The 23,821-nt window shown below is 39.2% G+C and overlaps 1 protein-coding gene across 3 annotated transcripts in view; it reads right to left on the bottom strand.

Moving 5' to 3' along the window:
• Window positions 1-23,821, bottom strand: part of LOC120414069 (cGMP-dependent protein kinase, isozyme 2 forms cD4/T1/T3A/T3B) — a 251,272-nt gene that overhangs the window by 97,452 nt on the left and 129,999 nt on the right. The window contains exon 1 of one of the 3 annotated variants that reach the window (XM_039575090.2): window positions 4,694-5,052. The exons of the other annotated variants lie outside the window; for them this stretch is intronic. The gene's annotated coding sequence lies outside the window, so the exon portion shown is untranslated. Of the gene's footprint in view, window positions 1-4,693; window positions 5,053-23,821 lie in introns of those variants that run through there. 3 annotated transcript variants of the gene reach the window in all.

The raw sequence follows: 23,821 nt of genomic DNA, 5'->3' as shown, positions 1-23,821 counted from the left end.
AAGGTTCTACCGGGGGGACATTTATCGAACCATGCGACTTGGGGCAATATGGGTATCAAAATTCATGGTTTTTGATACTGGTAATGAAAATGGCCATTTTGGCAGGATTGGCCACACCCGGAGTGGCCATTGCCCTGAGGGAAAGTTCAACCGGGGACTTTTATCGAACCATGCGACTTGGGCCAATATGGGTATCAAAATTCATGGTTTTTGATACTGGTAATGAAAATGGCCATTTTGACAGGATTGGCCACAACCTGGAGTGGCCGGTGCCCTCAGGGAGGTTCTCCCGGGAAGACATTTATCGAACCATGCGACTTGGGGCAATATGGGTATCAAAATTCATGGTTTTTGATACTGGTAATGAAAATGGCCATTTTGACAGGATTGGCCACAACCTGGAGTGGCCGGTGCCCTCAGGGAGGTTCTCCCGGGAAGACATTTATCGAACCATGCGACTTGGGGCAATATGGGTATCAAAATTCATGGTTTTTGATACTGGTAATGAAAATGGCCATTTTGGCAGGATTGGCCACACCCGGAGTGGCCATTGCCCTGAGGGAAGGTTCTACCGGGGACTTTTATCGAACCATGCGACTTGGGGCAATATGGGTATCAAAATTCATGGTTTTTGATACTGGTAATGAAAATGGCCATTTTGACAGGATTGGCCACAACCTGGAGTGGCCGGTGCCCTCAGGGAGGTTCTCCCAGGAAGACATTTATCGAACCATGCGACTTGAGGCAATATGGGTATCAAAATTCATGGTTTTTGATACTGGTAATGAAAACGGCCATTTTGGCAGGATTGGCCACACCCGGAGTGGCCATTGCCCTGAGGGAAGGTTCAACCGGGGACTTTTATCGAACCATGCGACTTGGGGCAATATTGGTATCAAAATTCATGGTTTTGATACTGGTAATGAAAATGGCCATTTTGACAGGATTGGCCATTGCCCTGAGGGAAGGTTCTACCGGGGACATTTATCGAACCATGTGACCTGGGGCAATGTCATTTTTGAGACTGAAATGAAATTTGCCATTTCGATAGTGGTTGTAAGGTCCATGATTTCCGGATGCCGTTTTTTCTGGGGGGGGATAGACATTTTCCGAACCATACTTGTTTTGGCAATAGTTTCGTTTTCTGGCAATTTATTTTCACAGAGATGGCAATGATTGAAGACATTAAATTAGTATTAATTATTAAGGATTAAATAAATTGGGTCCTAAAACGAAGCTTAGATTGCTGATATTATTGTTTACAGCGATAAACCTTTTTTTTCTGAGTACAATAACCCTTTGTACGACCACAAAGAGTTTAAAATGGATATTTAAATCAATTTTGAAAAATTAATCTCGCGGTCCTTCTTGACAGAAAAGCTCCTACTTGACAGCTCGTTCCAAGGGAACCACAGTTGATCCATCGAAAAAATGTTGTCTTGTCAAAAAAAAATTGCATTAAAATGAAAAAAAGTGATCAGAAATGGTTTTTAATCGTGTTTTTAACCGTTGTACATAAAAATTGACATAGGGTTTTAGTATCCAATTGGCAAAGAATTAAAAAAATATGAATAACAATAGAATGATTTTTTAGAGTTTTGTACAAAGTTCTTTGTCTTATTGGTCATGTAGAACATAACCACCTGCACCTTTTTTAGTTTAGCTAATTAATGCACTTTTGTGTAAGAGAAGCGCTCGCACAAAAAGGTCCAAGTTTTCGACACACGTTCTGCGGCCGAGCAAATCAACCGTTTCGAAGAGGGTAACGCTTTGCGGTGGTGTCACAATGCACCCCCAATTGACCGCATATCCGTTCAATTGAAGTGGCTCCCAAAGTGCGACCTTCTTTCAACGGATTGAAACGGAAATTGGGTGGAAGGGTGCCCTAAGTGATCAGCGCAATAACACACTTTGCCCAAATCAGGTCTGAATCACCTGAGAGAGCGCACGAACTTGATCGATTTAACGCATGACTTAGCGGGATCGGAGCCGAAGCCGGTTGACTTGGGTTGACTTTTGCACAGAACGTGTCGGCGTTTGCCTTCCACAGTTAGGTTAGCTCACCTCACAGAGCTTACACCAACTGAGAGTTTAGCATGAAATTGCGTCTCCAAGATGGATGTATTACGATAAAAAAATCTGACAGAAAATTATTTTGCATAATTTGCAGAGGGCTACTTATTAGCAATTTTCTATTACCCTTAATACCCTTTAACAGTGTTCCCAGTTTTTCAGAATGTCTTTCAAATATTCATCTTATAATATTTTTAATTTGTTGTTTTATTGGTTACGATAGCCTGTTAGTATAAACTGTGTACCAATTCGTGGATTTAATAAATTTTATTCAAAAGAATATGGGTCATTCCAGGTCAAACTTGGAGGGAACGTCCCAAGTTTGGTGCTGATTGGACCATCCCTCTATTTTTGGCACCGCCCTCTTTGTTGAAAATTTTCTAAAAAAAACTTTTTTTCTTTTAATCATAACTTGAGCAAAAGAATTTCTACAGGTTGCATTTTATAGAAAATTGTCCAAGGAATTCGATTAAAAGAAAATTTTAACCCTAAAATGCCCCCTTATATTATATTTTAACGTTTTGAGTATAAAAATTCTGTTTTGACTGATTCCTTATATTTTTATTTGTTTTATTTTATCACCATCGTGTTCCCCATACTATTTTACATAGTAATCAATGTAAACCTCAAACTAAAATGAACTATTGGTGAGAAACAGCGATCTCACTGAAAAAAGTTTGATGTTGCGCAGCACTCTGTCCTATGAATTCAAATCCAAAATTACACCATGTACTTCCGAGTGCAGCGCAAAATCATTTTTTTTCAGTAAAATCGCTGTATCTCGCCAATAGTTCATTTTAGTTTGAGGTCAACATTGAATTTTATGGAAAATTGTCTGGGGAACACGATGGTGATAAAATAAAATAAATAAAAATATAAGAAATTGGTCAAAACTGAATTTTAATGTTTTAAACGTTAAAATATAATATTAGGGGCATTTAAAGGTTAAAGTTTTATTTTTAACGAATTCCTTGGACAATTTTCTATAAAGTACAACCTTTTGCTCAAATAGTTACAAAGTTGTGATTAAAAGAAAAAAAAGTTTTTTAAAAAAATGTCAAAAAAGAGGGCGGTACCAAAAAATAGAGGAATGGTCCAATCAGCACCAAACTTGGGATTTCTGTTAACCTCTGTTAACAATCAATAGATGAACGTTCCCTACAAGTTTGGTCCAAATCGGTGAAGGTCGAGTCCAAAAGTGCACCCAGTTGACCTAGAATGACTCATATTTTTGTTAAAACAAATTTCTTGCAAACAAATCCGTATTTCCTGTGAGTTTTTCGATTAAAAAAAAACCAAAACAAGGTCTGATTTTTTTTAAATGTTGAAAAGTTTCCTATGTTTTTTTAAATCTATCTTTGATGGTCTGTAATAATTCATAAACAAATTTGACTTTAAAAATGATTTATTTTTTAAGTTAATGCCCCTTGCAAAACTGTCTCCAAAAATCCAGGGCTATTTTATTCAGAAAAAAAACCCTAAATTTTTATGAAAATAGAAGTGAAATTGACTGAAATCGTTCAAAACACCTTTTTAATAGCTGATTTGCAATATTTATGCATATAGGCTCAACTTTCGATCTTTTGTCCATTCGACTTTTGGCATTCGACCTTTTGTCATCCTTTGGAATAACTTTTCAAATAAAATTGATGTTTTATCATTTGATAGTTGTCGTCTTGTCAAATAAGAAAGATATCATTTTTAACAAAAAAAAAACAAATTTATACATTGGGTTACCATGGTAACTATCAAGCTACATGGTGTCTAACCATTAACATTTTGTCGAATAAGTTTAAAAAAAATACTCTCAAAGAAAGTTAATCTCACAGGCATAACATTACATATGTCTGGTTGATATTTAAGTAAACAAACAAAAACCTACTGCAAAGTGATAAAAACAAGCATAATGAGTCGTTCGGACACCTCAGCCGATCCCTTCCACGATAATCCCAAGTCAAGTGTCCTACAGATAACATCTACACCAACTCCAATCCACTCATCTCATCATGACTGTCCCTGACAGCAGTCACTTACACTGCACGGCCCGCACTTCACAAACAACAACAACTCTCTTCAAGCCATGCAGTAATTCAACTCCCAAAGGGCAAAACCTCAACCGCGTCCAGCTTTGCACGTCACTTCGGTAGCCTTGACTTCGGTGTCGTCTAGCTTCCAGCTCCTTCCTCCGTTCACCGTAGACCTCCTCTTCCAACAACTTCTTCTTCGTCTACGCGACGCAGTCTTCGCACTTTCAAACTCCAGGCCTTATCTTCGGCTCTGTTGTCTTCCTTTCCAAACCTGGGATACCTTCGGCAGAGCCACAATCACTGCTTCGCGACTTGGAGCTATCGCGGACTTGAAGGTTTCACTAGTACTGTTACTATAATTGTCGATTAACTTTCACACTGCGTAGCCGTTTGAAGAAGTCGTCGAAGACGATCGGTTGTTGTTTTCCCTAAACAAGCCATCCGTGTAGACAAAACAGCGGATCTTCACAGCGTTGCGGTGTGCCAAATGTGACACCGATTTCTTTATACTGGAAGAAACTTGATCCGAGCGATACCCATTGATCACCATGGGTTTGATTTTCTCCCAAATCAGGTTTTCCTTCGAAACTTACACTCGGAGATAGCGCAAAAAAGGGAAAACACCGCTCGAAATTGGGGGTTGATTTACATAATAAGGGGGTCTCTTTCAAGGGGTGCGGAGAAACTCCACGCGATCCCGCCGAAAAGGCCTTGAAGAGGTCGGACTCGATCGCTCCTGTTACCATAAATTAACGACAATCCGAAGCGAACAACCGAATAAAACAGGAATCCCGCGCCGTCTGACTCTACCGCACAAGTCTTTGTGTCAGACGTCTGAACACTACCTTGAGGTGTCTTGCACACACGCGTACGCGATCAGACAGCCGATCTTGTCTGCGGAGTCTGCTACACCCGCGCGACTTGACGACAACACGAAACTTGCACCAAAAAAAGGAGTCCGCTCGCGGAGATTCAACGACCCTAATCCGACGGAGTTCCGCACTCAACTGCGGGTGCGCGCGATCACAACAAAACATCAACAAAACAAGATCCAACGTGTGTTCGCACTTCGCAGACGACGAAGCAGGCTCTGAGAGAGCGGAGAGAGTGAGCGCAAACAGCTGTTTTGTGCAGCGAAGCGGGCTCCGCACGTGGTTTGAGGTCGGAACGAGCTCAAACGAGAGTGAGAGTTTTGTTTTTTTCGGAGAAGTTCGGACTCCCGAAGGTGAGGGAGAGGCTGTCGGTCAGTTGCATTTCGAACACGCGAATCGTGACGGAGTTTGACGGCGCAAAAGGGAGCATGTGGACATGGGTTTTCGTTCAAGCATGATAAGACTCCGGAGCTGGGTCGTGTCGGAATGGGTTCGGCGGGGAAAACGCTTTCCGAATTGTGTTTTGTTCGGCTTAAATTGTTCGATTAGGGCGGAAAACAGGCGTGTGCGTGTTTGGAAAATTTGTTTCGATTGCTGCATTTTTTCATGCGATTGTGGAGTTTTGTTAGCTCATTGATTTTTTTTTATTTTGGCATAAATTAATTCGATTAGTTTTGACATGTTAACATTAATTCAGTTCGTTTAAGTTAATTAATGGGTCAATATAATGAAGTTGCAATCAGTTCACATGACCTTGATTTACTTTAACTGGAATGTGCTTCAGAAAATAAATAAATCAAGCAAAATAACATAAATGGGCCATGTGACACTTCAAATATCGTGAGATTATCCAGATATTTACTCAACAACTCGTGGCTCGTGTCTTCGACAAGATCCTACACGGAAAAAAGTAAATTCTCGATGAATTTCTCATGAATAAATTGAATAAAATTCACGAACCGAATTCACGATTACGGGAATTGTTTTTTTCTGTGTAAATGGAAAACTATTTTTATTACCAAAAATGCTTTGCGGGTGAATTTTTTGATAAATGCTGTTATTTTAATGCACTGATCTAAGGAAATTGTTGAATATCATAGGATTAGTACTTCCATCCCGGGAATTCCTGGGACAATATTACACCGGCATCTGGAGCAAATTAGGACGAAAGAAACAATTTAAGACAGGAGTCAAAGCTAAACATAAACATTTGCAAAATTTTACATAGATTGGTATCTGGGTGATGAATAGAGAGAATGCGTAACGTGATTATCGAATGATCCCACTTTGTTTACATCTACAAAGTAGGAGGCTGTTCAAGCACAAGCATGACTTTTTTCTTACTATTAAATGAGCTGTTTTATAATCAATAGTATATATGTCTTATTTTGTCTAGTTTTTGACATTTTTGGATGGAAAATTGTGTGTTTTCAAGTTTGGATCGGTTAGAAGAGGTTTTTCTTTTTTACGGATGACGAAGAACTGCGGCGAAGGGTGTCATTCTGCGATGTCCCAGATAAATTCCATGGCTGATTTAAGAATCCCACAGCTCTTCCTGGTCCAGCGAAAAAACATCGCTAAATCTAGCGAAGCTGATCCAACAATCAGAGAAGATTATCACTAAACCAGGTTTTCAAACAAAATCAAACAATAAATATAGCTTTTAGGTGGATACAGCCATTCATAATTATTAAAAATGACCATCTCGTTTTCTTTTTTATGATTTGTTGACTTCATCTCCAAGTCCTCAGAAGCCACACATTTTTCATTCTTGCAAAAAAAAAAACAACGATAATAATACTCTCTACTTTTGGCGAACAGTCAATTGGTTCCACTTTGACAGTTCAAAATTGAGGCCGTTATGCGAACCACTATTCTGCACCCAGATTGGTATCATTTTATTTATTTTCATTTCTTGTATTTTAAAGACAGATTCAAAGAAATGTTTAAACTTTTGTGGTCATGTCAAATAAAAAACATAATTATAGAAAGATGTTATAACGAAACTTTTTTAATTTTAATCACATTTAATTAAAATTGTGGTTCATTTAAAATCCCAAAAACAATAAATAACAAAAAAATATAATTATTATTGCATAAGCTTTTACAAAAATCTGCTGTCCTTGTTTAGCTTGAAGTGTAGATCATCAATCAACGGTAATGAGCGAATTCTATGATTTTAAGTTAAAAAAAAAAACATAACAAATATAATGGAACAAAGATTTTATGACTGTTCCAATTTTACAAACATTAATCATACGGCACTTCATACGCAGGATACTGGATTTTGAAGGTTACTATTGTTTTATGTTTTATGTTTTATGTTTTATGTTTTATGTTTTATGTTTTATGTTTTATGTTTTATGTTTTATGTTTTATGTTTTATGTTTTATGTTTTATGTTTTATGTTTTATGTTTTATGTTTTATGTTTTATGTTTTATGTTTTATGTTTTATGTTTTATGTTTTATGTTTTATGTTTTATGTTTTATGTTTTATGTTTTATGTTTTATGTTTTATGTTTTATGTTTTATGTTTTATGTTTTATGTTTTATGTTTTATGTTTTATGTTTTATGTTTTATTTTTTATGTTTTATGTTTTATGTTTTATGTTTTATGTTTTATGTTTTATGTTTTATGTTTTATGTTTTATGTTTTATGTTTTATGTTTTATGTTTTATGTTTTATGTTTTATGTTTTATGTTTTATGTTTTATGTTTTATGTTTTATGTTTTATGTTTTATGTTTTATGTTTTATGTTTTATGTTTTATGTTTTATTTTTTATGTTTTATGTTTTATGTTTTATGTTTTATGTTTTATGTTTTATGTTTTATGTTTTATGTTTTATGTTTTATGTTTTATGTTTTATGTTTTATGTTTTATGTTTTATGTTTTATGTTTTATGGTTTATGTTTTATGTTTTATGTTTTATGTTTTATGTTTTATGTTTTATGTTTTATGTTTTATGTTTTATGTTTTATGTTTTATGTTTTATGTTTTATGTTTTATGTTTTATGTTTTATTTTTTATGTTTTATGTTTTATGTTTTATGTTTTATGTTTTATGTTTTATGTTTTATGTTTTATGTTTTATGTTTTATGTTTTATGTTTTATGTTTTATGTTTTATGTTTTATGTTTTATGTTTTATGTTTTATGTTTTATGTTTTATGTTTTATGTTTTATGTTTTATGTTTTATGTTTTATGTTTTATGTTTTATGTTTTATGTTTTATGTTTTTAGTTTTTAGTTTTTAGTTTTTAGTTTTTAGTTTTTAGTTTTTAGTTTTTAGTTTTTAGTTTTTAGTTTTTAGTTTTTAGTTTTTAGTTTTTAGTTTTTAGTTTTTAGTTTTTAGTTTTTAGTTTTTAGTTTTTAGTTTTTAGTTTTTAGTTTTTAGTTTTTAGTTTTTAGTTTTTAGTTTTTAGTTTTTAGTTTTTAGTTTTTAGTTTTTAGTTTTTAGTTTTTAGTTTTTAGTTTTTAGTTTTTAGTTTTTAGTTTTGAGTTTTTAGTTTTTAGTTTTTAGTTTTTAGTTTTTAGTTTTTAGTTTTTAGTTTTTAGTTTTTAGTTTTTAGTTTTTAGTTTTTAGTTTTTAGTTTTTAGTTTTTAGTTTTTAGTTTTTAGTTTTTAGTTTTTAGTTTTTAGTTTTTAGTTTTTAGTTTTTAGTTTTTAGTTTTTAGTTTTTAGTTTTTAGTTTTTAGTTTTTAGTTTTTAGTTTTTAGTTTTTAGTTTTTAGTTTTTAGTTTTTAGTTTTTAGTTTTTAGTTTTTAGTTTTTAGTTTTTAGTTTTTAGTTTTTAGTTTTTAGTTTTTAGTTTTTTAGTTTTTAGTTTTTAGTTTTTAGTTTTTAGTTTTTAGTTTTTAGTTTTTAGTTTTTAGTTTTTAGTTTTTAGTTTTTAGTTTTTAGTTTTTAGTTTTTAGTTTTTAGTTTTTAGTTTTTAGTTTTTAGTTTTTAGTTTTTAGTTTTTAGTTTTTAGTTTTTAGTTTTTAGTTTTTAGTTTTTAGTTTTTAGTTTTTAGTTTTTAGTTTTTAGTTTTTAGTTTTTAGTTTTTAGTTTTTAGTTTTTAGTTTTTAGTTTTTAGTTTTTAGTTTTTAGTTTTTAGTTTTTAGTTTTTAGTTTTTAGTTTTTAGTTTTTAGTTTTTAGTTTTTAGTTTTTAGTTTTTAGTTTTTAGTTTTTAGTTTTTAGTTTTTAGTTTTTAGTTTTTAGTTTTAAGTTTTTTATTTTTTTAGAAACTAAAATCGTTTAAAAACACCAATCATGTTTTATTTAAAAAGATCATTTGCATCCCCAACCAAAACTCATCTTCGCGAATACCTTGAAATTTGCGCATTCTTTCAACAACTAAAACACGTTCTAATTTTACGGATAACCACTGCTCGCGCGCACGAACCAAGTTCGATAGAAATCCATGTCGCCGCTCATTCAAATCAAAACCATCGTCGAACAAAACTTGGTGATTCGATTCTTCCATTTCCTGCGACCTTCCAAACCGGCCAGTTCTTTTAGGTTGTTCTTTTTTCCTCAATCTGCCAGGTAAAATAGAGTGGAAGGACTCTTACACAATGGGAAGAACAACTTTGGACGCGACTCAAAGGTGCTTCCAGGCTCAAGGACGTGCGCGAGACTTCGATGAAGCGACGAACCGCTCTCTAGATTGGTTTCCCATGCAAATCAAGAAGTAATCACACCAGAAAATGGACAAATTGGCTGTGAGCAAAAATAATCAAAGTCACTAATGTAGTATTTCGCGAACCTCCAAAAAGTCAGAGGCCACAGCTCAGAACTCTGCCCAGATCGCGCCACAATGCATTCATGTTTTTAAGTGCGGTACAAGAAGTCTACAGTGAGTGAGAAGAAATCTACGCTGGACAACCTTCAAAAGTCCAAGCTCTTCGTGCTGTGCGTCGTTCCCAAGCAGTTCAATGCGCGTATGATTACTGTCTCTATTTCTGTACATCGAAACATGAACGATTCGCTGAAAAGTGAATGGATTCGTGGCGTTGTGTGCGAGGGAGGGTCTTGGAACGAAAAAGGTGCAGGTGGTTATGTTACACATGACCAGTATGACAAAGAACTTAGCAGAAAAGCTTTTAAAATTAAGTAATTTTGTTGAATTATGCGAAATGATTGATGATTGCGAAATGCGAAATGATTGAAATGATTTCCCAGGGTTGACCAAGCGGGCTTATATTGGCTTAGAATGGAGACGGATGTCCCGCCCCTTTGCGCCGGTTATCCCATTCCTACGTCATTCGCTTTTTGATGCACTGGTGGGAATGGGAAGTCGTAAAGGCAGCATTTTTGCCAACGATTTTCATTCCATCGTCATCGTTCGAACCGACAACATCGTAGCAGCAGCAGCAGCAGCGGAAAAAAATCAACGACTGGAGGAAATCAAGAGCGAGCTCCAAGAAGAAGAGCGTGTGCGTGAAATTGCTGCCAAAACGACGTCGAAGGAGAAAAACAAGGCCTACTTGGATGGACGCTCGAGAAGATGGCCACAAAAATCAACTTCTGCTGCAATTTAACAAAATGGCGCTTTTCAGCGCCAACGAAAAATTCACGAAAGAGTTATTGTTTCAAATGATTCATGCACTGCTTTTGGTGCAGTTTTAAAGCTTTTGACGCTTGGCGTTTAAATTAATTTAAATATTTCCTCCAAAATTTTCATTTTAAAATAATTTAACGAATATTAGCAATTTTCGCTTGCAAGTGTCCACGGTCAATCGATAGCAGTTGGCCTTGAACAAGCAAGCGCGTGCTTTGACCCACGCAAAAAATCTTTCCGCTCTCTGATTGGCTGTTTTGTTTTGCCGTGGAGTCGTGAAGGCAGCATTTTTGCCAACGATTTTCATTCCATCGTCATCGTTCGAACCGACAACATCGTAGCAGCAGCAGCAGCAGCGGAAAAAAATCAACGACTGGAGGAAATCAAGAGCGAGCTCCGAGAAGAAGAGCGTGTGCGTGAAATTGCTGCCAAAACGACGTCGAAGGAGAAAAACAAGGCCGACTTGGATGGACGCTCGAGAAGATGGCCACAAAAATCAACTTCTGCTGCAATTTAACAAAATGGCGCTTTTCAGCGCCAACGAAAAATTCACGAAAGAGTTATTGTTTCAAATGATTCATGCACTGCTTTTGGTGCAGTTTTAAAGCTTTTGACGCTTGGCGTTTAAATTAATTTAAATATTTCCTCCAAAATTTTCATTTTAAATTTTTTTTACGAATATTAGCAATTTTCGCTTGCATGTGTCCACGGTCAATCGACCGCAGTTGGCCTTGAACAAGCAAGCGCGTGCTTTGACCCACGCAAAAAATCTTTCCGCTCTCTGATTGGCTGTTTTGTTTTGCCGTGGAGTCGTGAAGGCAGCATTTTTGCCAACGATTTTCATTCCATCGTCATCGTTCGAACCGACAACATCGTAGCAGCAGCAGCAGCAGCGGAAAAAAAATCAACGACTGGAGGAAATCAAGAGCGAGCTCCGAGAAGAAGAGCGCGTGCGTGAAATTGCTGCCAAAACGACGTCGAAGGAGAAAAACAAGGCCGACTTGGATGGACGCTCGAGAAGATGGCCACAAAAATCTACTTCTGCTGCAATTTAACAAAATGGCGCTTTTCAGCGCCAACGAAAAATTCACGAAAGAGTTATTGTTTCAAATGATTCATGCACTGCTTTTGGTGCAGTTTTAAAGCTTTTGACGCTTGGCGTTTAAATTAATTTAAATATTTCCTCCAAAATTTTCATTTTAAAATAATTTAACGAATATTAACAATTTTCGCTTGCAAGTGTCCACGGTCAATCGATCGCAGTTGGCCTTGGCCACGCAAAAAATCTTTCCGCTCTCTGATTGGCTGTTTTGTTTTGCCGTGGAGTCGTGAAGGCAGCATTTTTGCCAACGAATTTCATTCCATCGTCATCGTTCGAACCGACAACATCGTAGCAGCAGCAGCAGCAGCGGAAAAAAAATCAACGACTGGAGGAAATCAAGAGCGAGCTCCGAGAAGTAGAAACACGCCAGCGTGTGCGTGAAATTGCTGCCAAAACGACGTCGAAGGAGAAAAACAAGGCCGACTTGGATGGACGCTCGAGAAGATGGCCACAAAAATCAACTTCTGCTGCAATTTAACAAAATGGCGCTTTTCAGCGCCAACCAAAAATTCACGAAAGAGTTATTGTTTCGAATGATTCATGCACTACTTTTGGTGCAGTTTTAAAGCTTTTGACGCTTGGCGTTTAAATTAATTTAAATATTTCCTCCAAAATTTTCATTTTAAAATAATTTAACGAATATTAACAATTTTCGCTTGCAAGTGTCCACGGTCAATCGATCGCAGTTGGCCTTGAACAAGCAAGCGCGTGCTTTGACCCACGCAAAAAATCTTTCCACTCTCTGATTGGCTGTTTTGTTTTGCCGTGGAGTCGTGAAGGCAGCATTTTTGCCAACGATTTTCATTCCATCGTCATCGTTCGAACCGACAACATCGTAGCAGCAGCAGCAGCAGCAGCGGAAAAAATCAACGACTGGAGGAAATCAAGAGCGAGCTCCGAGAAGAAGAGCGTGTGCGTGAAATTGCTGCCAAAACGACGTCGAAGGAGAAAAACAAGGCCGACTTGGATGGACGCTCGAGAAGATGGCCACAAAAATCAACTTCTGCTGCAATTTAACAAAATGGCGCTTTTCAGCGCCAACGAAAAATTCACGAGAGAGTTATTGTTTCGAATGATTCATGCACTGCTTTTGGTGCAGTTTTAAAGCTTTTGACGCTTGGCGTTTAAATTAATTAAAATATTTCCTCCAATATTTTCATTTTAAAAAAATTTAACGAATATTAGCAATTTTCGCTTGCAAGTGTCCACGGTCAATCGATCGCAGTTGGCCTTGATTAAGCAAGCGCGTGCTTCGACCTACGCAAAAAATTTTTCCACTCTCTGATTGGCTGTTTTGTTTTGCCGTGGAGTCGTGAAGGCAGCATTTTTGCCAACGATTTTCATTCCATCGTCATCGTTCGAACCGACAACATCGTAGCAGCAGCAGCAGCAGCGGAAAAAAAATGAACGACTGGAGGAAATCAAGAGCGAGCTCCGAGAAGAAGAAACACGCCAGCGTGTGCGTGAAATTGCTGCCAAAACGACGTCGAATGAGAAAAACAAGGCCTACTTGGATGGACGCTCGAGAAGATGGTCACAAAAATCAACTTCTGCTGCAATTTAACAAAATGGCGCTTTTCAGCGCCAACGAAAAAATCACGAAAGAGTTATTGTTTCGAATGATTCATGCACTGCTTTTGGTGCAGTTTTAAAGCTTTTGACGCTTGGCGTTTAAATTAATTTAAATATTTCCTCCAAAATTTTCATTTAAAAAAAATTAACGAATATTAGCAATTTTCGCTTGCAAGTGTCCACGGTCAATCGATCGCAGTTGGCCTTGGCCACGCAAAAAATCTTTCCGCTCTCTGATTGGCTGTTTTGTTTTGCCGTGGAGTCGTGAAGGCAGCATTTTTGCCAACGATTTTCATTCCATCGTCATCGTTCGAACCGACAACATCGTAGCAGCAGCAGCAGCAGCGGAAAAAAAAAATCAACGACTGGAGGAAATCAAGAGCGAGCTCCGAGAAGAAGAAACACGCCAGCGTGTGCGTGAAATTGCTGCCAAAACGACGTCGAAGGAGAAAAACAAGGCCGACTTGGATGGACGCTCGAGAAGATGGTCACAAAAATCAACTTCTGCTGCAATTTAACAAAATGGCGCTTTTCAGCGCCAACGAAAAAATCACGAAAGAGTTATTGTTTCGAATGATTCATGCACTACTTTTGGTGCAGTTTTAAAGCTTTTGACGCTTGGCGTTTAAATTAATTTAAATATTTCCTCCAAAATTTTCATTTTAAAAAAATTTAACGAATATTAGCAATTTTCGCTTGCAAGTGTCCACGGTCAATCGATCGCAGTTGGCCTTGAACAAGCAAGCGCGTGCTTTGACCCACGCAAAAAATCTTTCCGCTCTCTGATTGGCTGTTTTGTTTTGCCGTGGAGTCGTGAAGGCAGCATTTTTGCCAACGATTTTCATTCCATCGTCATCGTTCGAACCGACAACATCGTAGCAGCAGCAGCAGCAGCGGAAAAAAAATCAACGACTGGAGGAAATCAAGAGCGAGCTCCGAGAAGAAGAGCGCGTGCGTGAAATTGCTGCCAAAACGACGTCGAAGGAGAAAAACAAGGCCGACTTGGATGGACGCTCGAGAAGATGGCCACAAAAATCTACTTCTGCTGCAATTTAACAAAATGGCGCTTTTCAGCGCCAACGAAAAATTCACGAAAGAGTTATTGTTTCAAATGATTCATGCACTGCTTTTGGTGCAGTTTTAAAGCTTTTGACGCTTGGCGTTTAAATTAATTTAAATATTTCCTCCAAAATTTTCATTTTAAAATAATTTAACGAATATTAACAATTTTCGCTTGCAAGTGTCCACGGTCAATCGATCGCAGTTGGCCTTGGCCACGCAAAAAATCTTTCCGCTCTCTGATTGGCTGTTTTGTTTTGCCGTGGAGTCGTGAAGGCAGCATTTTTGCCAACGATTTTCATTCCATCGTCATCGTTCGAACCGACAACATCGTAGCAGCAGCAGCAGCAGCGGAAAAAAAATCAACGACTGGAGGAAATCAAGAGCGAGCTCCGAGAAGAAGAAACACGCCAGCGTGTGCGTGAAATTGCTGCCAAAACGACGTCGAAGGAGAAAAACAAGGCCGACTTGGATGGACGCTCGAGAAGATGGTCACAAAAATCAACTTCTGCTGCAATTTAACAAAATGGCGCTTTTCAGCGCCAACGAAAAAATCACGAAAGAGTTATTGTTTCGAATGATTCATGCACTACTTTTGGTGCAGTTTTAAAGCTTTTGACGCTTGGCGTTTAAATTAATTTAAATATTTCCTCCAAAATTTTCATTTTCAATTTTTTTTACGAATATTAGCAATTTTCGCTTGCATGTGTCCACGGTCAATCGACCGCAGTTGGCCTTGAACAAGCAAGCGCGTGCTTTGACCCACGCAAAAAATCTTTCCGCTCTCTGATTGGCTGTTTTGTTTTGCCGTGGAGTCGTGAAGGCAGCATTTTTGCCAACGATTTTCATTCCATCGTCATCGTTCGAACCGACAACATCGTAGCAGCAGCAGCAGCAGCGGAAAAAAAATCAACGACTGGAGGAAATCAAGAGCGAGCTCCGAGAAGAAGAGCGCGTGCGTGAAATTGCTGCCAAAACGACGTCGAAGGAGAAAAACAAGGCCGACTTGGATGGACGCTCGAGAAGATGGCCACAAAAATCTACTTCTGCTGCAATTTAACAAAATGGCGCTTTTCAGCGCCAACGAAAAATTCACGAAAGAGTTATTGTTTCAAATGATTCATGCACTGCTTTTGGTGCAGTTTTAAAGCTTTTGACGCTTGGCGTTTAAATTAATTTAAATATTTCCTCCAAAATTTTCATTTTAAAATAATTTAACGAATATTAACAATTTTCGCTTGCAAGTGTCCACGGTCAATCGATCGCAGTTGGCCTTGGCCACGCAAAAAATCTTTCCGCTCTCTGATTGGCTGTTTTGTTTTGCCGTGGAGTCGTGAAGGCAGCATTTTTGCCAACGATTTTCATTCCATCGTCATCGTTCGAACCGACAACATCGTAGCAGCAGCAGCAGCAGCGGAAAAAAAATCAACGACTGGAGGAAATCAAGAGCGAGCTCCGAGAAGTAGAAACACGCCAGCGTGTGCGTGAAATTGCTGCCAAAACGACGTCGAAGGAGAAAAACAAGGCCGACTTGGATGGACGCTCGAGAAGATGGCCACAAAAATCAACTTCTGCTGCAATTTAACAAAATGGCGCTTTTCAGCGCCAACCAAAAATTCACGAAAGAGTTATTGTTTCGAATGATTCATGCACTACTTTTGGTGCAGTTTTAAAGCTTTTGACGCTTGGCGTTTAAATTAATTTAAATATTTCCTCCAAAATTTTCATTTTAAAATAATTTAACGAATATTAACAATTTTCGCTTGCAAGTGTCCACGGTCAATCGATCGCAGTTGGCCTTGAACAAGCAAGCGCGTGCTTTGACCCACGCAAAAAATCTTTCCACTCTCTGATTGGCTGTTTTGTTTTGCCGTGGAGTCGTGAAGGCAGCATTTTTGCCAACGATTTTCATTCCATCGTCATCGTTCGAACCGACAACATCGTAGCAGCAGCAGCAGCAGCAGCGGAAAAAATCAACGACTGGAGGAAATCAAGAGCGAGCTCCGAGAAGAAGAGCGTGTGCGTGAAATTGCTGCCAAAACGACGTCGAAGGAGAAAAACAAGGCCGACTTGGATGGACGCTCGAGAAGATGGCCACAAAAATCAACTTCTGCTGCAATTTAACAAAATGGCGCTTTTCAGCGCCAACGAAAAATTCACGAAAGAGTTATTGTTTCGAATGATTCATGCACTGCTTTTGGTGCAGTTTTAAAGCTTTTGACGCTTGGCGTTTAAATTAATTAAAATATTTCCTCCAATATTTTCATTTTAAAAAAATTTAACGAATATTAGCAATTTTCGCTTGCAAGTGTCCACGGTCAATCGATCGCAGTTGGCCTTGATTAAGCAAGCGCGTGCTTCGACCTACGCAAAAAATTTTTCCACTCTCTGATTGGCTGTTTTGTTTTGCCGTGGAGTCGTGAAGGCAGCATTTTTGCCAACGATTTTCATTCCATCGTCATCGTTCGAACCGACAACATCGTAGCAGCAGCAGCAGCAGCGGAAAAAAAATGAACGACTGGAGGAAATCAAGAGCGAGCTCCGAGAAGAAGAAACACGCCAGCGTGTGCGTGAAATTGCTGCCAAAACGACGTCGAAGGAGAAAAACAAGGCCTACTTGGATGGACGCTCGAGAAGATGGTCACAAAAATCAACTTCTGCTGCAATTTAACAAAATGGCGCTTTTCAGCGCCAACGAAAAAATCACGAAAGAGTTATTGTTTCGAATGATTCATGCACTGCTTTTGGTGCAGTTTTAAAGCTTTTGACGCTTGGCGTTTAAATTAATTTAAATATTTCCTCCAAAATTTTCATTTAAAAAAAATTAACGAATATTAGCAATTTTCGCTTGCAAGTGTCCACGGTCAATCGATCGCAGTTGGCCTTGGCCACGCAAAAAATCTTTCCGCTCTCTGATTGGCTGTTTTGTTTTGCCGTGGAGTCGTGAAGGCAGCATTTTTGCCAACGATTTTCATTCCATCGTCATCGTTCGAACCGACAACATCGTAGCAGCAGCAGCAGCAGCGGAAAAAAATCAACGACTGGAGGAAATCAAGAGCGAGCTCCGAGAAGAAGAAACACGCCAGCGTGTGCGTGAAATTGCTGCCAAAACGACGTCGAAGGAGAAAAACAAGGCCTACTTGGATGGACGCTCGAGAAGATGGTCACAAAAATCAACTTCTGCTGCAATTTAACAAAATGGCGCTTTTCAGCGCCAACGAAAAAATCACGAAAGAGTTATTGTTTCGAATGATTCATGCACTGCTTTTGGTGCAGTTTTAAAGCTTTTGACGCTTGGCGTTTAAATTAATTTAAATATTTCCTCCAAAATTTTCATTTAAAAAAAATTAACGAATATTAGCAATTTTCGCTTGCAAGTGTCCACGGTCAATCGATCGCAGTTGGCCTTGAACAAGCAAGCGCGTGCTTTGACCCACGCAAAAAATCTTTCCGCTCTCTGATTGGCTGTTTTGTTTTGCCGTGGAGTCGTGAAGGCAGCATTTTTGCCAACGATTTTCATTCCATCGTCATCGTTCGAACCGACAACATCGTAGCAGCAGCAGCAGCAGCAGCGGAAAAAATCAACGACTGGAGGAAATCAAGAGCGAGCTCCGAGAAGAAGAGCGTGTGCGTGAAATTGCTGCCAAAACGACGTCGAAGGAGAAAAACAAGGCCGACTTGGATGGACGCTCGAGAAGATGGCCACAAAAATCAACTTCTGCTGCAATTTAACAAAATGGCGCTTTTCAGCGCCAACGAAAAATTCACGAAAGAGTTATTGTTTCGAATGATTCATGCACTGCTTTTGGTGCAGTTTTAAAGCTTTTGACGCTTGGCGTTTAAATTAATTAAAATATTTCCTCCAATATTTTCATTTTAAAAAAATTTAACGAATATTAGCAATTTTCGCTTGCAAGTGTCCACGGTCAATCGATCGCAGTTGGCCTTGATTAAGCAAGCGCGTGCTTCGACCTACGCAAAAAATTTTTCCACTCTCTGATTGGCTGTTTTGTTTTGCCGTGGAGTCGTGAAGGCAGCATTTTTGCCAACGATTTTCATTCCATCGTCATCGTTCGAACCGACAACATCGTAGCAGCAGCAGCAGCAGCGGAAAAAAAATGAACGACTGGAGGAAATCAAGAGCGAGCTCCGAGAAGAAGAAACACGCCAGCGTGTGCGTGAAATTGCTGCCAAAACGACGTCGAAGGAGAAAAACAAGGCCTACTTGGATGGACGCTCGAGAAGATGGTCACAAAAATCAACTTCTGCTGCAATTTAACAAAATGGCGCTTTTCAGCGCCAACGAAAAAATCACGAAAGAGTTATTGTTTCGAATGATTCATGCACTGCTTTTGGTGCAGTTTTAAAGCTTTTGACGCTTGGCGTTTAAATTAATTTAAATATTTCCTCCAAAATTTTCATTTTAAAAAAATTTAACGAATATTAGCAATTTTCGCTTGCAAGTGTCCACGGTCAATCGATCGCAGTTGGCCTTGAACAAGCAAGCGCGTGCTTCGACCTACGCAAAAAATTCTTTCCACTCTCTGATTGGCTGTTTTGTTTTGCCGTGGAGTCGTGAAGGCAGCATTTTTGCCAACGATTTTCATTCCATCGTCATCGTTCGAACCGACAACATCGTAGCAGCAGCAGCAGCAGCAGCAGCAGCGGAAAAAATCAACGACTGGAGGAAATCAAGAGCGAGCTCCGAGAAGAAGAAACACGCCAGCGTGTGCGTGAAATTGCTGCCAAAACGACGTCGAAGGAGAAAAACAAGGCCTACTTGGATGGACGCTCGAGAAGATGGTCACAAAAATCAACTTCTGCTGCAATTTAACAAAATGGCGCTTTTCAGCGCCAACGAAAAAATCACGAAAGAGTTATTGTTTCGAATGATTCATGCACTGCTTTTGGTGCAGTTTTAAAGCTTTTGACGCTTGGCGTTTAAATTAATTTAAATATTTCCTCCAAAATTTTCATTTAAAAAAAATTAACGAATATTAGCAATTTTCGCTTGCAAGTGTCCACGGTCAATCGATCGCAGTTGGCCTTGAACAAGCAAGCGCGTGCTTTGACCCACGCAAAAAATCTTTCCGCTCTCTGATTGGCTGTTTTGTTTTGCCGTGGAGTCGTGAAGGCAGCATTTTTGCCAACGATTTTCATTCCATCGCCATCGTTCGAACCGACAACATCGTAGCAGCAGCAGCAGCAGCGGAAAAAAATCAACGACTGGAGGAAATCAAGAGCGAGCTCCGAGAAGAAGAGCGTGTGCGTGAAATTGCTGCCAAAACGACGTCGAAGGAGAAAAACAAGGCCGACTTGGATGGACGCTCGAGAAGATGGCCACAAAAATCTACTTCTGCTGCAATTTAACAAAATGGCGCTTTTCAGCGCCAACGAAAAATTCACGAAAGAGTTATTGTTTCAAATGATTCATGCACTGCTTTTGGTGCAGTTTTAAAGCTTTTGACGCTTGGCGTTTAAATTAATTTAAATATTTCCTCCAAAATTTTCATTTTAAAATAATTTAACGAATATTAACAATTTTCGCTTGCAAGTGTCCACGGTCAATCGATCGCAGTTGGCCTTGGCCACGCAAAAAATCTTTCCGCTCTCTGATTGGCTGTTTTGTTTTGCCGTGGAGTCGTGAAGGCAGCATTTTTGCCAACGATTTTCATTCCATCGTCATCGTTCGAACCGACAACATCGTAGCAGCAGCAGCAGCAGCAGCGGAAAAAAAATCAACGACTGGAGGAAATCAAGAGCGAGCTCCGAGAAGAAGAGCGCGTGCGTGAAATTGCTGCCAAAACGACGTCGAAGGAGAAAAACAAGGCCGACTTGGATGGACGCTCGAGAAGATGGCCACAAAAATCTACTTCTGCTGCAATTTAACAAAATGGCGCTTTTCAGCGCCAACGAAAAATTCACGAAAGAGTTATTGTTTCAAATGATTCATGCACTGCTTTTGGTGCAGTTTTAAAGCTTTTGACGCTTGGCGTTTAAATTAATTTAAATATTTCCTCCAAAATTTTCATTTTAAAATAATTTAACGAATATTAACAATTTTCGCTTGCAAGTGTCCACGGTCAATCGATCGCAGTTGGCCTTGGCCACGCAAAAAATCTTTCCGCTCTCTGATTGGCTGTTTTGTTTTGCCGTGGAGTCGTGAAGGCAGCATTTTTGCCAACGATTTTCATTCCATCGTCATCGTTCGAACCGACAACATCGTAGCAGCAGCAGCAGCAGCGGAAAAAAAATCAACGACTGGAGGAAATCAAGAGCGAGCTCCGAGAAGTAGAAACACGCCAGCGTGTGCGTGAAATTGCTGCCAAAACGACGTCGAAGGAGAAAAACAAGGCCGACTTGGATGGACGCTCGAGAAGATGGCCACAAAAATCTACTTCTGCTGCAATTTAACAAAATGGCGCTTTTCAGCGCCAACGAAAAATTCACGAAAGAGTTATTGTTTCAAATGATTCATGCACTGCTTTTGGTGCAGTTTTAAAGCTTTTGACGCTTGGCGTTTAAATTAATTTAAATATTTCCTCCAAAATTTTCATTTAAAAAAAATTAACGAATATTAGCAATTTTCGCTTGCAAGTGTCCACGGTCAATCGATCGCAGTTGGCCTTGAACAAGCAAGCGCGTGCTTCGACCTACGCAAAAAATTTTTCCACTCTCTGATTGGCTGTTTTGTTTTGCCGTGGAGTCGTGAAGGCAGCATTTTTGCCAACGATTTTCATTCCATCGTCATCGTTCGAACCGACAACATCGTAGCAGCAGCAGCAGCAGCGGAAAAAAAATGAACGACTGGAGGAAATCAAGAGCGAGCTCCGAGAAGAAGAAACACGCCAGCGTGTGCGTGAAATTGCTGCCAAAACGACGTCGAAGGAGAAAAACAAGGCCTACTTGGATGGACGCTCGAGAAGATGGTCACAAAAATCAACTTCTGCTGCAATTTAACAAAATGGCGCTTTTCAGCGCCAACGAAAAAATCACGAAAGAGTTATTGTTTCGAATGATTCATGCACTGCTTTTGGTGCAGTTTTAAAGCTTTTGACGCTTGGCGTTTAAATTAATTTAAATATTTCCTCCAAAATTTTCATTTAAAAAAAATTAACGAATATTAGCAATTTTCGCTTGCAAGTGTCCACGGTCAATCGATCGCAGTTGGCCTTGGCCACGCAAAAAATCTTTCCGCTCTCTGATTGGCTGTTTTGTTTTGCCGTGGAGTCGTGAAGGCAGCATTTTTGCCAACGATTTTCATTCCATCGTCATCGTTCGAACCGACAACATCGTAGCAGCAGCAGCAGCAGCGGAAAAAAATCAACGACTGGAGGAAATCAAGAGCGAGCTCCGAGAAGAAGAAACACGCCAGCGTGTGCGTGAAATTGCTGCCAAAACGACGTCGAAGGAGAAAAACAAGGCCTACTTGGATGGACGCTCGAGAAGATGGTCACAAAAATCAACTTCTGCTGCAATTTAACAAAATGGCGCTTTTCAGCGCCAACGAAAAAATCACGAAAGAGTTATTGTTTCGAATGATTCATGCACTGCTTTTGGTGCAGTTTTAAAGCTTTTGACGCTTGGCGTTTAAATTAATTTAAATATTTCCTCCAAAATTTTCATTTAAAAAAAATTAACGAATATTAGCAATTTTCGCTTGCAAGTGTCCACGGTCAATCGATCGCAGTTGGCCTTGAACAAGCAAGCGCGTGCTTTGACCCACGCAAAAAATCTTTCCGCTCTCTGATTGGCTGTTTTGTTTTGCCGTGGAGTCGTGAAGGCAGCATTTTTGCCAACGATTTTCATTCCATCGTCATCGTTCGAACCGACAACATCGTAGCAGCAGCAGCAGCAGCGGAAAAAAAAATCAACGACTGGAGGAAATCAAGAGCGAGCTCCGAGAAGAAGAAACACGCCAGCGTGTGCGTGAAATTGCTGCCAAAACGACGTCGAAGGAGAAAAACAAGGCCGACTTGGATGGACGCTCGAGAAGATGGTCACAAAAATCAACTTCTGCTGCAATTTAACAAAATGGCGCTTTTCAGCGCCAACGAAAAAATCACGAAAGAGTTATTGTTTCGAATGATTCATGCACTACTTTTGGTGCAGTTTTAAAGCTTTTGACGCTTGGCGTTTAAATTAATTTAAATATTTCCTCCAAAATTTTCATTTTAAAAAAATTTAACGAATATTAGCAATTTTCGCTTGCAAGTGTCCACGGTCAATCGATCGCAGTTGGCCTTGAACAAGCAAGCGCGTGCTTTGACCCACGCAAAAAATCTTTCCGCTCTCTGATTGGCTGTTTTGTTTTGCCGTGGAGTCGTGAAGGCAGCATTTTTGCCAACGATTTTCATTCCATCGTCATCGTTCGAACCGACAACATCGTAGCAGCAGCAGCAGCAGCGGAAAAAAAATCAACGACTGGAGGAAATCAAGAGCGAGCTCCGAGAAGAAGAGCGCGTGCGTGAAATTGCTGCCAAAACGACGTCGAAGGAGAAAAACAAGGCCGACTTGGATGGACGCTCGAGAAGATGGCCACAAAAATCTACTTCTGCTGCAATTTAACAAAATGGCGCTTTTCAGCGCCAACGAAAAATTCACGAAAGAGTTATTGTTTCAAATGATTCATGCACTGCTTTTGGTGCAGTTTTAAAGCTTTTGACGCTTGGCGTTTAAATTAATTTAAATATTTCCTCCAAAATTTTCATTTTAAAATAATTTAACGAATATTAACAATTTTCGCTTGCAAGTGTCCACGGTCAATCGATCGCAGTTGGCCTTGGCCACGCAAAAAATCTTTCCGCTCTCTGATTGGCTGTTTTGTTTTGCCGTGGAGTCGTGAAGGCAGCATTTTTGCCAACGATTTTCATTCCATCGTCATCGTTCGAACCGACAACATCGTAGCAGCAGCAGCAGCAGCGGAAAAAAAATCAACGACTGGAGGAAATCAAGAGCGAGCTCCGAGAAGTAGAAACACGCCAGCGTGTGCGTGAAATTGCTGCCAAAACGACGTCGAAGGAGAAAAACAAGGCCGACTTGGATGGACGCTCGAGAAGATGGCCACAAAAATCAACTTCTGCTGCAATTTAACAAAATGGCGCTTTTCAGCGCCAACCAAAAATTCACGAAAGAGTTATTGTTTCGAATGATTCATGCACTACTTTTGGTGCAGTTTTAAAGCTTTTGACGCTTGGCGTTTAAATTAATTTAAATATTTCCTCCAAAATTTTCATTTTAAAATAATTTAACGAATATTAACAATTTTCGCTTGCAAGTGTCCACGGTCAATCGATCGCAGTTGGCCTTGAACAAGCAAGCGCGTGCTTTGACCCACGCAAAAAATCTTTCCACTCTCTGATTGGCTGTTTTGTTTTGCCGTGGAGTCGTGAAGGCAGCATTTTTGCCAACGATTTTCATTCCATCGTCATCGTTCGAACCGACAACATCGTAGCAGCAGCAGCAGCAGCAGCGGAAAAAATCAACGACTGGAGGAAATCAAGAGCGAGCTCCGAGAAGAAGAGCGTGTGCGTGAAATTGCTGCCAAAACGACGTCGAAGGAGAAAAACAAGG

This window comes from Culex pipiens, chromosome 2 (assembly GCF_016801865.2).
Source record: "Culex pipiens pallens isolate TS chromosome 2, TS_CPP_V2, whole genome shotgun sequence".
Lineage (NCBI taxonomy): Eukaryota > Metazoa > Arthropoda > Insecta > Diptera > Culicidae > Culex > Culex pipiens.
This window is presented reverse-complemented; position numbering and strand designations above follow the sequence as displayed.